The sequence below is a fragment of the Protopterus annectens genome, chromosome 8.part0 (genome assembly GCF_019279795.1).
Source record: "Protopterus annectens isolate FY-2018-M chromosome 8.part0, PAN1.0, whole genome shotgun sequence".
Taxonomy (NCBI): Eukaryota; Metazoa; Chordata; order Ceratodontiformes; family Protopteridae; genus Protopterus; species Protopterus annectens.
In genome coordinates this window covers 1376808105-1376821070 of record NC_056741.1, presented here as the reverse complement: position 1 = coordinate 1376821070, position 12966 = coordinate 1376808105, and the positions used below count along the sequence as shown (strand labels likewise).

The 12966-nt window shown below is 44.9% G+C and overlaps 1 protein-coding gene across 2 annotated transcripts in view; it reads left to right on the top strand.

Annotated features, from left to right (window-relative positions):
- The window catches only part of RNF214 (ring finger protein 214), a 706739-nt gene that overhangs the window by 572556 nt on the left and 121217 nt on the right, over window positions 1-12966 (top strand). The window lies entirely within an intron of this gene.

Sequence of the window (12966 nt, the reverse complement as noted above, 5' to 3'; positions counted from 1 at the left end):
AACTGAAGTACTTAAAAATAATCACATAGAACAACCATCAAAAATTCAGTACATGTAAAATACAAAACCATCAAAAGCAACATTAAAACTCTAAACATGTGAAAGTCATGCTTCTAAAATTATCATAAAACTGATCTAATCACTTCTTCTTCTGGCTTTTTCCTGGTTAGGGGTCACCACAGCGGATCACCTGTCCGCTCATGACTGGCAGTGGAGTTTTACAGTGACGAGTTGCCAGCCTGGCGCCCAAACTTCCACAGAAGGCACACACATGCACACACTCACACCTAGGGCCAATTTAGAGTTTCCAATCCACCTACAGCATGTCTTTGGGATGTGAGAGGAAACCTGAGCACCCGGAGGAAACCCATGCGGCCATAGGGAGGACATGCAGACACTGCACAGAAGACACCCCAGCCGAGGATCAAACTGGAGAACCTCTTGCTGTGAGGCAACAACGCCAACCGCTGCACCACTGTGGCCACCCAAAACTGATCTAATCACTCCAGTCGTGAAAAAACGTGATTTAATTTACAAAGGAATGTATAACATGTTCATTACAATTTACTTTATAAACCATACAGAACTTTCTAAAACTTCTCTTGATCTTTAACCATATATCTGCCCATACTTATCAAAAACTTAAAAACTGCCTATGCTAACACTTACCTTTTACCTTTTGATATACTAAATTAGATCACTGTGCAGTCCTTCACCACAGGAAATTTTCATGGCTTAGCAAACAAAACTGCCATAGCTTCCAAAACAGTGTATAATATATATGTTTTACATATCACTTCTTTGTGTTTATTAATGAAAACCATAACAAAATTAAAACCCATTTTTGTGTGGAGCTCAGACTGCCACACTGCCGTGAGTTATAAGATATATTAACTCTATGGGCACACAACTGCGGCTGAAATGAAACTTCATAAAAATGTCTGTAGCCAGCAAAACAACAGTCGAGTACAACTCTGTTCAACCAAACAAGATTTTAACCAAATAAACACCTATTCTAACCAGTTTGATGAAACTCATTTCTGCCAAATGATTAACTTGTATATCTGATGTTATCCATTTCATTATTCCTCATGACTGAGTCTTGGATCCGACATCACACAAGAAAAGATTCAAGGTTCGACCTCCTCCCTCTCCCATAATCCCCTTCTGCACTCTAACCTTCATATCTCATTTTTGTCACGTTTATGCATGGATGTGATACCTAGCTTAGAGCTGCTTTTGTTGTATTTGGAAGTTTTTCCCAGATAAGTGATTTATTTGTGTGGCATAAATAATTCTCTTCCACTGTCCTCCTCTCCCTTTTCTAGCTGGTCACTGGCTTTAAAGCTTTCTTGTAATCTCCCTTTTTCCTTAGTCAGCACTTGGCGTCTTTTTTGGTCTGTATAACTGACAGGTTTAGTCTTCTTTCTTAAAGTGGTTGTACAAATTCCTTTTTGCTTAGTAGTTAGATAGTACTTGACAGGAGTTTTTTGGCCCATGTTTTTTGTGCATTTGTTGGTGTGTGTGTGTGTGTCTAACTATTAGGTATGTCTGAGAAAGACAAACCTACTGGATTTAAAAGGCGCTCTTGTGGGTGTAAGTTGCCAGATTCCGACGCCCACAAGAAGTGTGTCTATTGTTTGGACCCCGACCACCTCGAGGCTGATTGCTCTGTCTGTGCAGCATTCAACCCCTGAGTGCTGGTGGACTGCCAAAATAAGTTGCTGTTGAAGGGCATGGCTCAAGGGGTTCCTTTTGTCTCAATGTCCCTGACTTTTTCAGGCCCTAAGGATTCCAAAAGGAAAGCCCTATATGCTTCCCTGGGTGTTTTCCTTCTTTGACTCAGAAACAGCCTAGGCTTTCGGATCAGAGATCTCTGGATCCAAAACTGCCTTTGGCTGTCTTGGATTCGGTATCTCCAGATCCGTCAGTAGATTCTGAGGTCTCTTCCGAGCTGAGGCCTTTGGATCCAACTGGAGGTTGGGCCCCCTCAGATCCATCTGTTTCTTCAGATCCAAAGAAGGCTGTCCAGCAGGGGTCAGATCTGACAGGCTTGTCGATTCAATATTACTTTTTGAGGGCTTTCCTTCTGGCTTCACCAGGGATCTGAAGCACTCTGCTCCTAGGCATCAGAACTGATTTTTTGATCGGGAGCATCATATGTCTACTTTGGGGTCCAGGCTTGCATCCCCAGCTAAATCCACACATTTCTCAGCTTCCTCCAGATCCTCCAGGAGCTTTTTGCCCACAGATATAGACAGAATGATGAGGGGCTTCCTCATGGCTCAGATAGAGATGGGTCTCTTGGCATTTCCAGCCAGCTTGGGCTCAGCAAGAGCCCCAGCCCCAAGCTTGACATCTCATCCTCCGACTTTCCTTGTTTTGGAATTCCAGGATTTAGTTCACCCGAGGGAGGTGTCAATAGGTCTAGGAATGCATTCTTTAATGACTCCATCAGGGTCCCTGACCAGCTGCATTCAATTGCTGTCGGATCAGAGCAGATCTCAGTTCTGAGAGGCCAGCACTGGGTCTCTGGGGAGGGGATCTGTTCCATTTTGTTTTTTTTTTTTTTTGGATCAGTCCCTTCCCTTGGGGGCATCGGCCCTTGGGACTAGGGGCCAGTACTGTCCTGAGGGCTAAGACCCAGGGTTGGCTCCGCTCCTTCATTCCAGCTGATTTCAGCTCCCGGGGACCAGGAGGGAATTTCCTCGAGTCCATTGGCCTTTCAGGTGGTAGAGTGGACTTTCCCCCCTCTACCGGGAAGATCCCAGCCTATCACTATTCTGAGTCCTGAGTCCATCCATCCTGTCCAGGGTTAGTCCTCCCGAGGTAGCATTCAAACGGCATCTAACCCCCAGGGGTTTCCCTCTCTTTTGAGTCCTCCCCTGAGCCCCAGACAGAGGAGGTGCCATGGAAGAGAAAGTGCAAGGAGGCACTTAGACTCGCCCATGGAGTCCCTCATGGAGGGCACAGATTTCGAAGAAGGGGACTGGTCCCCCAGGTTTCCTCCAGATGTCTCCTTTGGAGACTTTCTGTAGCTATTTAATCTCAAAGGTGGATGATCTTCCCAACCCCCATTTTGAGAAGGATCTGAAGGCTTTTGGGACAGGCCCATCTACTTCCTGGGTGTCCCCTCCTGCAGATGAGCTCATCTACCTTATATCATTCAGGGCATGGAAGGAGCTTGTCACCATGGAGCCAGTCCTCAAGAAGGCTGACAAGTTCCTGAGTCCCCCATCTGATAGGCTATATTGGAGCAAAGGCATTCCAGTTGATGCCATTGTGGTTGCTGCGGCCACCAAAAATGAGCTGGCTTAACAGAGCTCCACTGTCCATCCCCCGAACAAGGAGTCTTGGGCAATAGACATACAAGGGAAGCATATCTACTCCTCAGCAATGTTTGGCTTGAGAGTTCTTAACTACTTGGTGCACTTCACCCACCTCCAAAGAGACCTGGTTGCTGAATTAACCACATGTCATTCAGAGCTGATGTCTGTGAAGGGCCTCAAAAAGGTCTCTCCCCAGCTCACCACTCTTGTCTCCTCTTGCCCAACTCTTTGATGAGGTTAATCTCTAATGCTGCTGAGTAGGGTACCTCTTGAGTGGCCAGTGCAGGCATTGCCTTGAGGCGTCATGCATGGATGGAGTTGTGCGGGTTTGCAGAACCCTTCAAAGCATCTTTCACAAATGCCCCCTGTGATGGCTCCTCGCATTTTGAACAATCAGTCAAGTAGACTTTGATCCACAGTGAGCAGGAAGAGAAGACGCTGCCAGAGGTTAGGATCAAATTCTCTACCTCTCAGAGTTAATTTTCCAAGAACTGGTGGAGAGGTAAGAAACTTTGGTTTGGAAAGTTGCAGAGTTCCTTCCAGGAGGCTTCTGAGGCTTCCTTTTCCATAGGCAGGGGAAGAGAGTTTAGTAGTGGATGCCACCCTAGAGAAAGAGGGGGCCCGCAGAACCAGGGATTCAGAGAACCTTTCTCCAAAAAGCCCTTTCAGGGCCCCTGAAGCATTGTCTAACTCTCCTGCCCTGGAGTCAGTCGAGGGTCAGTTCTCATTGCACCCAAACACCTGGACAGCCAGTACAAATGATCGGTGGGTGCTCAGTATTATTTCCAGGGGTTATTACATTTCCTTTTCCCAGACACCTCCAAGTCCCAAGAGAGTTCTCCCCAACAGGCCACCCAGCCAGAGAGAACTGGCCCAATGAAAAGTTCTAAAACTTCTAGAAAAAAGAGCCATCCAAGAGGTCCCAACAGGACAAAGAGGGTCCAGAACTTATTCTCGCTTCTTTTGGGTGCCAAAAAAGACTGGGGATCTGCATCCAATTTTGGACCTCAGCAAGTTGAATCTGTTTGTCAATAAGTCGAAGTTCTGGATGGTCACTGTTCAGTCCATCCTGACGCTTTTGCACAAGGATGAATGGATTTGCTCCGTAGATGTCCAGGATGACTACTATCGCATCAAGATAGACAGGTGCTTCAGGGGCATCTGCATTTCCGGCTGGGAGCCAATCGTTTTCAGTTCAGAGCCCTGCCCTTTGGACTCAGCACAGCCCACCAGGTGTTTACCAAATGCTTGGCAGTGATTGTGGCTCACTTGAGATTGCAGGGATTCCAGGTCTTTCTGTACCTGGAAGATTGGCTCCTCATGGCTCCCACAAGGCATCAGCTGACATTAGCAATGCAGTACCTTTTGGAGACCTTCAACAAGTTAGGTGTTACGGTCAATGTGGCCAAGTCAAAACTGACTCCTGGGCAAAGTTTGGAATGTTTTGGAACTCAGCTCAATACAGTGACAGAAACTGCAGCTATCCCCCTCAGAGAGTGGATTTGCTCAGGCAACATGTCAAGGTGATTCTAGAGGTCCCATTGCTGCAGGTGCATCTTATTCTCAAGGCTCTGGAGTCCATGTCAGTGGCTATCCTCCTTGTACCACTGGCGAGATATTACATGTGAGTAGTCCAGTGTACACTAGCAGTCCAATGGTCCATTCTCTATCATCCTATGTCTATGCCGATATGACTGACACCAATTTGCAGGCAACATCTTCAGTGATGGCTTCTTTCAGAGGATCTCTTCTGAGCAGACCCTTTTCTTTCCCCCTCCCATGGCCATAATGACCATGAACGCTTCCCTGCTAGGGTGGGGGGGGGGCATTTTCAGGGCAGAACAGTCCAAGGCATGTGGTCCTCTACAGAGACCAAGTTGCACATAAATGTTCTAGAGATGAGAGCAGTTCTCCTGACATTGCAAGTCTGTCAGGATTGCCTTCCTCTGAGGACAATTGCAGTTCATACAGATAACATGTCAAGTGATCTGGTACATCAACAAACAGGAGGTAACACATTATTATTTGCTGTGCAGAGAGGCCATAAGAGTGTGGGAATGAGTGATTTCTTCCAGTCACTTTCTTCTTGCAAAATACACACCTGAGGAGTCCAGCGTGTTGACACACAGACTCAGCAGGTCCATCTTGAGTCCTCATGAGTAGTCCCTCAACCTGTCAGTGGCATTACAGATATTCGGCCAATGGGGCCAGCCTTGCTGTGACCTCATTGCATCCCCAATGAACAGCAAATGCACCAGGTACTTTGCCCTGATCCCTCCAGAGGGGGAGCCCCCGAGGGACGGCCTAATCCAGGATGGACTTCCAGGTCTTCTTTATGCGTATCCACCGATTCCATTGATCCCCAAGGTGCTCCAGAAAGCCCTCAGACTGAAGTGTCCCATGATCCTCATTGCCCCTTTCTGGCCTCGTCAGGTGTGGTTTCCCTTCCTATGGTCTCATCTGAAGTATCCTCCTTGGATACTAGATCCCACACTGGATCTCATCTCATCCCTCGGAACTGCAAACTCCGAACCTCCTATCCCTACATGTAACTGCATGGTTTCTCAACTTACCATGATACTAAGAGTGTCCAGGCTGGCTTCTCCTGTTAAGAAAATTATTCTGGCCTCTCAGAAACCATCAGCTCCAAAACTCTACAACAGTAAATGGAAACAGTTTTCCTTTTGGGCTGCTGAATGATATCTTGATCCCTTCTGTGCTCCTGTATCTGTTATTCTTCTGTTTTTATCATCTCTTTATCAAGAAGGTGGCAGTTTCAGTTTCTCTACCATAAAGCTGCAGTTGGCTGCCATTTCCAATTTTCTGCTTAGTTGGGAGCCTGCCTTTTCCTCAAGGCTATGCGAGGCCTTCTTGAAAGGTGTTTTTCTCCTTACGTCTTCTGTCAGAGATCCTTCTCCACCTTTGGGATTTGACTATGATGTTGCAGTCTCTCACTAAAGGCCCATTCAAGCCGGCTCATTCCTGTTCCTTTCTTGGAAGGCAGCCTTTCTTGTGGCCATAGCTTTGGCTAAGATGGTCTCGGAACTACAAGCTTTGTTGTCCAAACACCGTATATCATTTTTCACAAAGACAGGGTAGCCTTGAGAACTAATCCTTCCTTCATGCCCAAGGTAGCCACTGGAAATAATATCAACTAGTCTATTCAGACTATTCTTTTTTCTGAATCATTCCAACAAAGGCGAATACCTCCTCCATACACTGGATATACATAGACAGTCAAGATTACTTGCACAGGACTAAACCCTTCAGAAAATCTGGTCAATTGTTTGTAGCCTTCTCTCTGAACAGACATGGTCAAGCAGTATCTAAGGTAACTATTTCCAAATGGGTATTTCCACCATTTATTCTGTCAGGGGCTTAGAGTTACCTCATTTGCCTAGGGCTCACTCTCTCAGGTTGGTTGCTACCTCATCAGCCCTTTATGTGAGGGTGTTTATAGATGACATTTGTGCTGCTGCCACTTGGCCCACTCCTCACACCTTTGTTTCTCATTACAAATTGGATATTGTCTCTATAGACAGAGCATTTTTTTGGTTCCACAGTGCTCTGGCACATCCTTCCATAGAGCCGTCCAGGATACTATTGTAGCTTGCGATTCTGACCCAGTCATGAGGAATAATGAAATGGATAACATAGGATCAGCAGTTATATACTTAATATAACTTGGCAACTGTGCTATCCTGTTTCATTATTCCTTACTTCCTGCCCACTTCCCCTACCCATGCTCTGCGGGGGATCTAAGAAAGCTGGAGTCTTTGCCTGCTGGGCCACATTTCCCTTGATGAAGTTTCAGGCGTATATTCTCAGAGGTACCTACAGCAAACTCAATCTGAGGGTTAGAGTGCAGGAGGGGATTATGGGAGAGGGAAGAGCTCGAGCCTTGAATCTATGTCTTTTGTGTAGTGCTGGATCGAATCTGACATTGGATCCAAGACCCAGTTATGAGGAATAATGAAATACGAAAACACATTTGTACACATTCGGTTAGGAAAATTCTTCTGAGTGTAGTCTGTTTTCGTGAAAAAGCACCTCAATAAAGTCACAATATGAAAAACACACCACACCAGGAAGTATAGCAAAAAAACTCTTTACTGGTGTATCCGGTACCTCAGCTTTCGCATTCAAGGAAAATTTTTCCACCAAAGCAGCTTTCCATTTTATACAATGCATAACTGAATAATTGATATCACTCAAATACAGATACTTTTCTTTAAATATAATTGACATAATGATATTTACCAGCCAAAACACTTCAATTAGATCACATTAAATGTCCCCTACAAAATTTCCTCTCTCCTGTCACTTATTAAAGTACTCTAAAATATACTAATAAATTTGCTTAAAATGAACTTCTTATATAAATACATTGTTACTAATAATTTTTTTAATACTTTTAAATTAGTACATTTTAATACTTTTTAATACAATTTAATACAACAAAGGTGTATTCTATATGAAATCACTTGTTTAACTAATTGATATCCCTACCTTATATTTAAATTAATATCAAGATTTAATCCCCTAGGGGAAAGGGTACCAAAATTAATAATACATTTAGTTTTCAATTGAATCAGTTTAAATGTAAATTCTTCCCCATGACAGAAATAAGGTTTTGTTAACACACAGTAAAACAAGGATGTGTCCCTGCCTTCATGGCATGTAACAAATGTATTAGTATATTTTAGAGTACTTTAATAAGTGACAGGAGCGATTAAATTTTTTAGGGGACATTTAATGTGATCTAATTGAAGTGTTTTGGTGGTAAATATCGTTATGTCAATTATATTTAAAGAAAAGTGTGTGTATTGGATTAATATCAGTTATTCAGTTATGCATTGTATAAAATGGAAAGCTGCTTTGGTGGAAAAATATTCCTTGAAGGCGAAAGCCGAGGTACCGGATACACCAGTAGAGAGTTTTTTTGCTATACTTCCTGGTGTGGTGTAGCCTATTTTCTGCATACACCTGTGGGAAAGAGTTCCAAGTATGGGATCTTGTATTTAAACATGTGTACTACATTTACAAATTCATGGTTGAAAATAGATCCCTGTGGCCAAGCCCACCTACCTAAATAAAAATAAAATGGAACAGTGCAACTTTGCACAGTATTAGTTTCATATACTGTAGCATATATGTTTAATTCATGTAATAATTTAGTGCTTCACCCCCCCCCCCTGCGTCATGCCTCTTAACTGTCCACATTTTCGAAGAATGCCCAGATTTCTGCCTCATGTTTTTAGTCTGTTCCTCATAATGTTTGCAATTTTTTCTGGCAAGTCAGTGTGGACTGAAGGTACTAAATGACATACAATTGAGCTTCAGACTTCATATTCTCCGAAGAAATGCATGATAACACAAATCCTGTCTAGCAACTTTCACAGTTTATAAGAGAAATACTTAAAATCTGTCCCAGATGTCCTTCAAGGATGCATCTGCAGTCATAACATATGGGTTGTCCTGCCTCAGGCAGCCCTTCGGTCGGCAGGATTCCAAAGTCTGGGTCTGGCCTCGGCTGATGTCGCACCTTCCCCGACGTCAGAGCGTCTGGGGTATAAAAGCATCAGCTGACGCCATTTTCTTCAGTCTTTCTTGCCGCGCGTTGCCCGAAGCAGAAGCAGTTCGCAAGTGCCGGTCGGTCAGATCCTGTGATTCAGCTAACGAAGACTTCGAAAAAGCTAAGTACCCCGTTGGGGACTCTTTCTTGCCTCAGCCGATGTCAGATAAAGTAAATAATTGTTTAACTTGTGGGAAACAAATACCTCATAAGGATTTCCACTCTTACTGCCTCCCTTGCTTAGGCCCAGACCACGACGTCTCGGCCTATTCAGCCTGTGCTTCCTTCAACCGACGAACTCTTAGACGTTGGTCGGAGTTTGCAGAGGAATTCTTTGGGGCTACTTTTGCATATAAGATGCCTTCGGAGACTCCGACATCGCATTTGGTGAAAAAACGGAAGGACAAGGACCGACACTTGCGGCCCGCGGTTTTGGCTGAAACCACGGTAAGGCCTACCGCGAGTGTCTCGGTTTTGGCCGAAACCGAGTCCTCGGAACTTCCTTTAACCGAATCCACTCAACCGACCACCGCGGCCCTGGAGGCCCCGGCTGAGTCGGCTACTGAGCTACCTACCGAAACCAGTGTCCAGGAAATGTCCGACACCATTCCTTTGGACAAGTCTACTCCTGCACGTGGTGCAGCTAGACCCTCTGCTTCCATGTCCATTAAGGCTTTTTCCAGGGCTAAAGCTGCTAAACTTCCTAAAGCTTTGCCTCCCAAGACTACCTCTCAGAGACCTTCTTCTAGTTCTCAGATCCTCAGCCTTGCAGAGGATCTTATTTCTTTAATTAGAGGTTCTTAGCCTCACCCGGACAGGGGCTCTCATCCACCACCAGACAAAAGGCCCAGGACTGAGCCCTCTGACCTACACTCTTCAGATGAGTCTACGGATGGATCTGAGTTGTCAGATCACCAGGAGGAGGCTTATTCGGCCTACGAGGATTCTGATGCTGAAGAGTCTATCCCTACGGCCTCCCCTCCTGAAGAGTTTTCCTTTGGTGAGACACTACACTCTATGAGAGAACATTTTCAATGGCAGGGTCAGGAATTTTCTGATTCTAGAAAGAGATTAAGGACCTTTTTGCATTTACCTCAGCATAGGCCCTTAGCTATACCTTCTGTTTTGAATGTTATTGATGATGTGTACAATGATGTTAGTACAGCCCCTGATTCTCTCCCTCCGGCCCCTGCCAAACCTGATAGATACTACAGGGTCCCGGATTCTCATTTTCATCTTTACAAGGCCCATTCTGCAGACCCAGATACTATTTCTCAGGGCCCTAAAGGGGTTGCAGCTGCCACTGCCAAAAATCCTCTACCTTCTGAAAGGGAGTCTAGAGCTTTAGAGAGATGGGGAAAGAAGGTATATACTTCTGCAACTCTTTCCGTGAGGGCATTAAATTGTCAATTTCATATGATACAGTACCAAGAGTATTTGTTAGATGAATTGCATAAGAAGCTTTCTTCTTCTGAACCCCTTGACCGTAAATCCCTTCAGGATCTGGTACATAACTCACAGCAGGTTAGTAATCATTTTTTGCAGTGTGGTTATGATGCACTGGAAGCTTCATGTAGGTCAGCTATGACTGGGGCAGTTATTCGTAGGCATGCCTGGCTGAAGAAACAATCTTTACCAGACCATGTTAAAGCTAAACTCCTGGATGCTCTAATGGAAAAACAAAAATTATTTGGTTCCTCGGCTCAGGAGGTCTTAAAGAAGTTTGAAGAAAAGGCAAAATCTGTGCAAACAGTTAAGGACTTTCTGCAAGTACAACCACCGAGATTCAGCAGAAACTGGCCTACTAAGAATTGGTCCTTTCCAGACTCGGACAGATCCCAGAGGGGAAGGAACAGGCGTCCCAGAGGTAGAGGGCAAGCTAGAGGCTCCTACAGAGGCCATCAGTGGCAGCCTACCAACCAGAGAGGTAGTGCAGGAACAGCAACAACTACTACTACACCTGGACAGACTCAATGACTTTCCTTTGATTCCGCCTACCAGGGCTCAGTTGGAAGCTCCCTTGGGCGGAAAGCTTTCTTTATTCTCAAAAAACTGGCATTATATTACAAGGGACATATGGACACTGCAAATAATAGACAAAGGATACAGGTTCCACTTCCACACTTTGCCAAGAAGAAACGGAATGTCAAACCTGCCACCAAATCAGAGGGCAGAGGCTTTAAAGCAGATCAACAACTTAATTCAAATGAAAGCCATAGAAAAGGTACCTCTTTCAGAACAAGGCCAAGGATTTTACTCCAGATTATGCCTTGTTCCAAGAAAAAAAAATCAATGGAGGCCTATTCTCGACCTGTCCGCACTGAATACTTACCTCATTGTGCAAAAATTCAAGATACTGACCCTACAGCAACGTCTTCCCATGCTGGGCAAGGAGTCTTGGCTGGTGACTCTAGATCTCAAGGAGGCATACCTGCATGTCCCTATTCGACAAAGTTGCAGAAGACACCTCAGATTTCTTGCAGGATCAGAGCATTATCAATTCTCAGCATTGCCCTTTGGCTTATCTACTGCACCCAGAGTGTTCACGAAATGCCTGGCATCAGTAATTGCACACTGCAGACTTCAGGGGATTCAAATCTACCCATATCTGGACGACTGCCTTATACAAGCGGACAACAAGAAAAATTTGATAAAGGACTTGGCCTATGCCATCCACCTACTACAGGCCTTGGGATACACTGTCAACATCCAAAAATCAAGACTTGTTCCATCCCAAAGGATAACCTTTTTGGGTGCAGATCTAGACACAACCACCCAAATGGCCTTTCTCACAGAAGAAAAACAAACAACTTCCGGATTACTTCATGAATCTGACAAGACAAACTCAGCTAACTGCAAGGAAAATCCTGCAGGCCCTGGGTTACATGGCATCCTGCATAATTCTGATTCCACAAGCCAGGCTGCATCTGAGAAAATTACAATGGTACCTAAGGAGTGTATGGTCTCAGCACAGTCACAGTTTGGAAACTTTGATACCAATCATTCCTTGCCTTCAAAAGGAATTCCTGTGGTGGGCTCAAGCCTGCCAGTCCAACAGAGGGTTGCCTTTCAACAAACCAAAAACAAAACAAACCATCACCACGGACGCTTCAGACCGAGGATGGGGAGCACACATGGAGAGCAAATGTATCCAAGGCCTATGGTCTCAAGGGCAGCTGCGCATGCACATAAACCAAAAGGAAATGCTGGCAGTGATACACGCAATTGAGGCCTTCAAACCTTTTCTCCATCAAGGCCACCTGTTAATAAGGACAGACAACACCACAGTCATGTGGTACATAAACAAGCAGGGAGGCACACATTCCTACCCTCTATGCAGGCTGGCCATGAATCTATGAGAACTATGCTTGAAACTCAATATCCAACTACAGTCCCAGTTTGTGCCAGGGAAAGAAAATGCACTGGCAGACAGCTTAAGCAGAACTACCATGGATGCACACGAATGGATGCTGCACCCAGACATCTTTCTACTCATAACAAAAGCATGGGGAAAGCCGGAGATAGATCTGTTCGCCTTGCCCCACAATCATCAATTGAAGACATTCTGCTCAAGGACATACCACCCACAAGCTTGGAGGGTGGAGTCTCTCTCTTTCAGCTGGAAAGCTCTAAAAGTATATGCCTTCCCACCTCTCCCATTAATGTCCAAGGTTTTACTGAAGATCAGGGCAGAACAGCCAAGAGTGATTCTGATAGCTCCAGACTGGCCAAGGCAGCACTGGTACCCACTATTGAGGAGCATGTCACAGACAAAACCATGGCCTCTCCCCCTATGGCCTCTTCTTCTGACACAGAACAATTTCAAGATCATGCATCCCAACTTAAAAGCATTGCAGCTAACTGCCTGGAAAATTCCATAAACCCCCCTCAAAATAACTTATCACAGAGAGTAAAGGACATTATTATGGAAGCTCATGCCTTCCACAAGGAAGACATACTCAGCAAAATGGAAAAGATTTCTCATTTGGAACACAACAAAAGGCTTAGATGTGACAGTGGCGAACATGACACATATTCTGGAATACTTAGCAGAATTGTTCC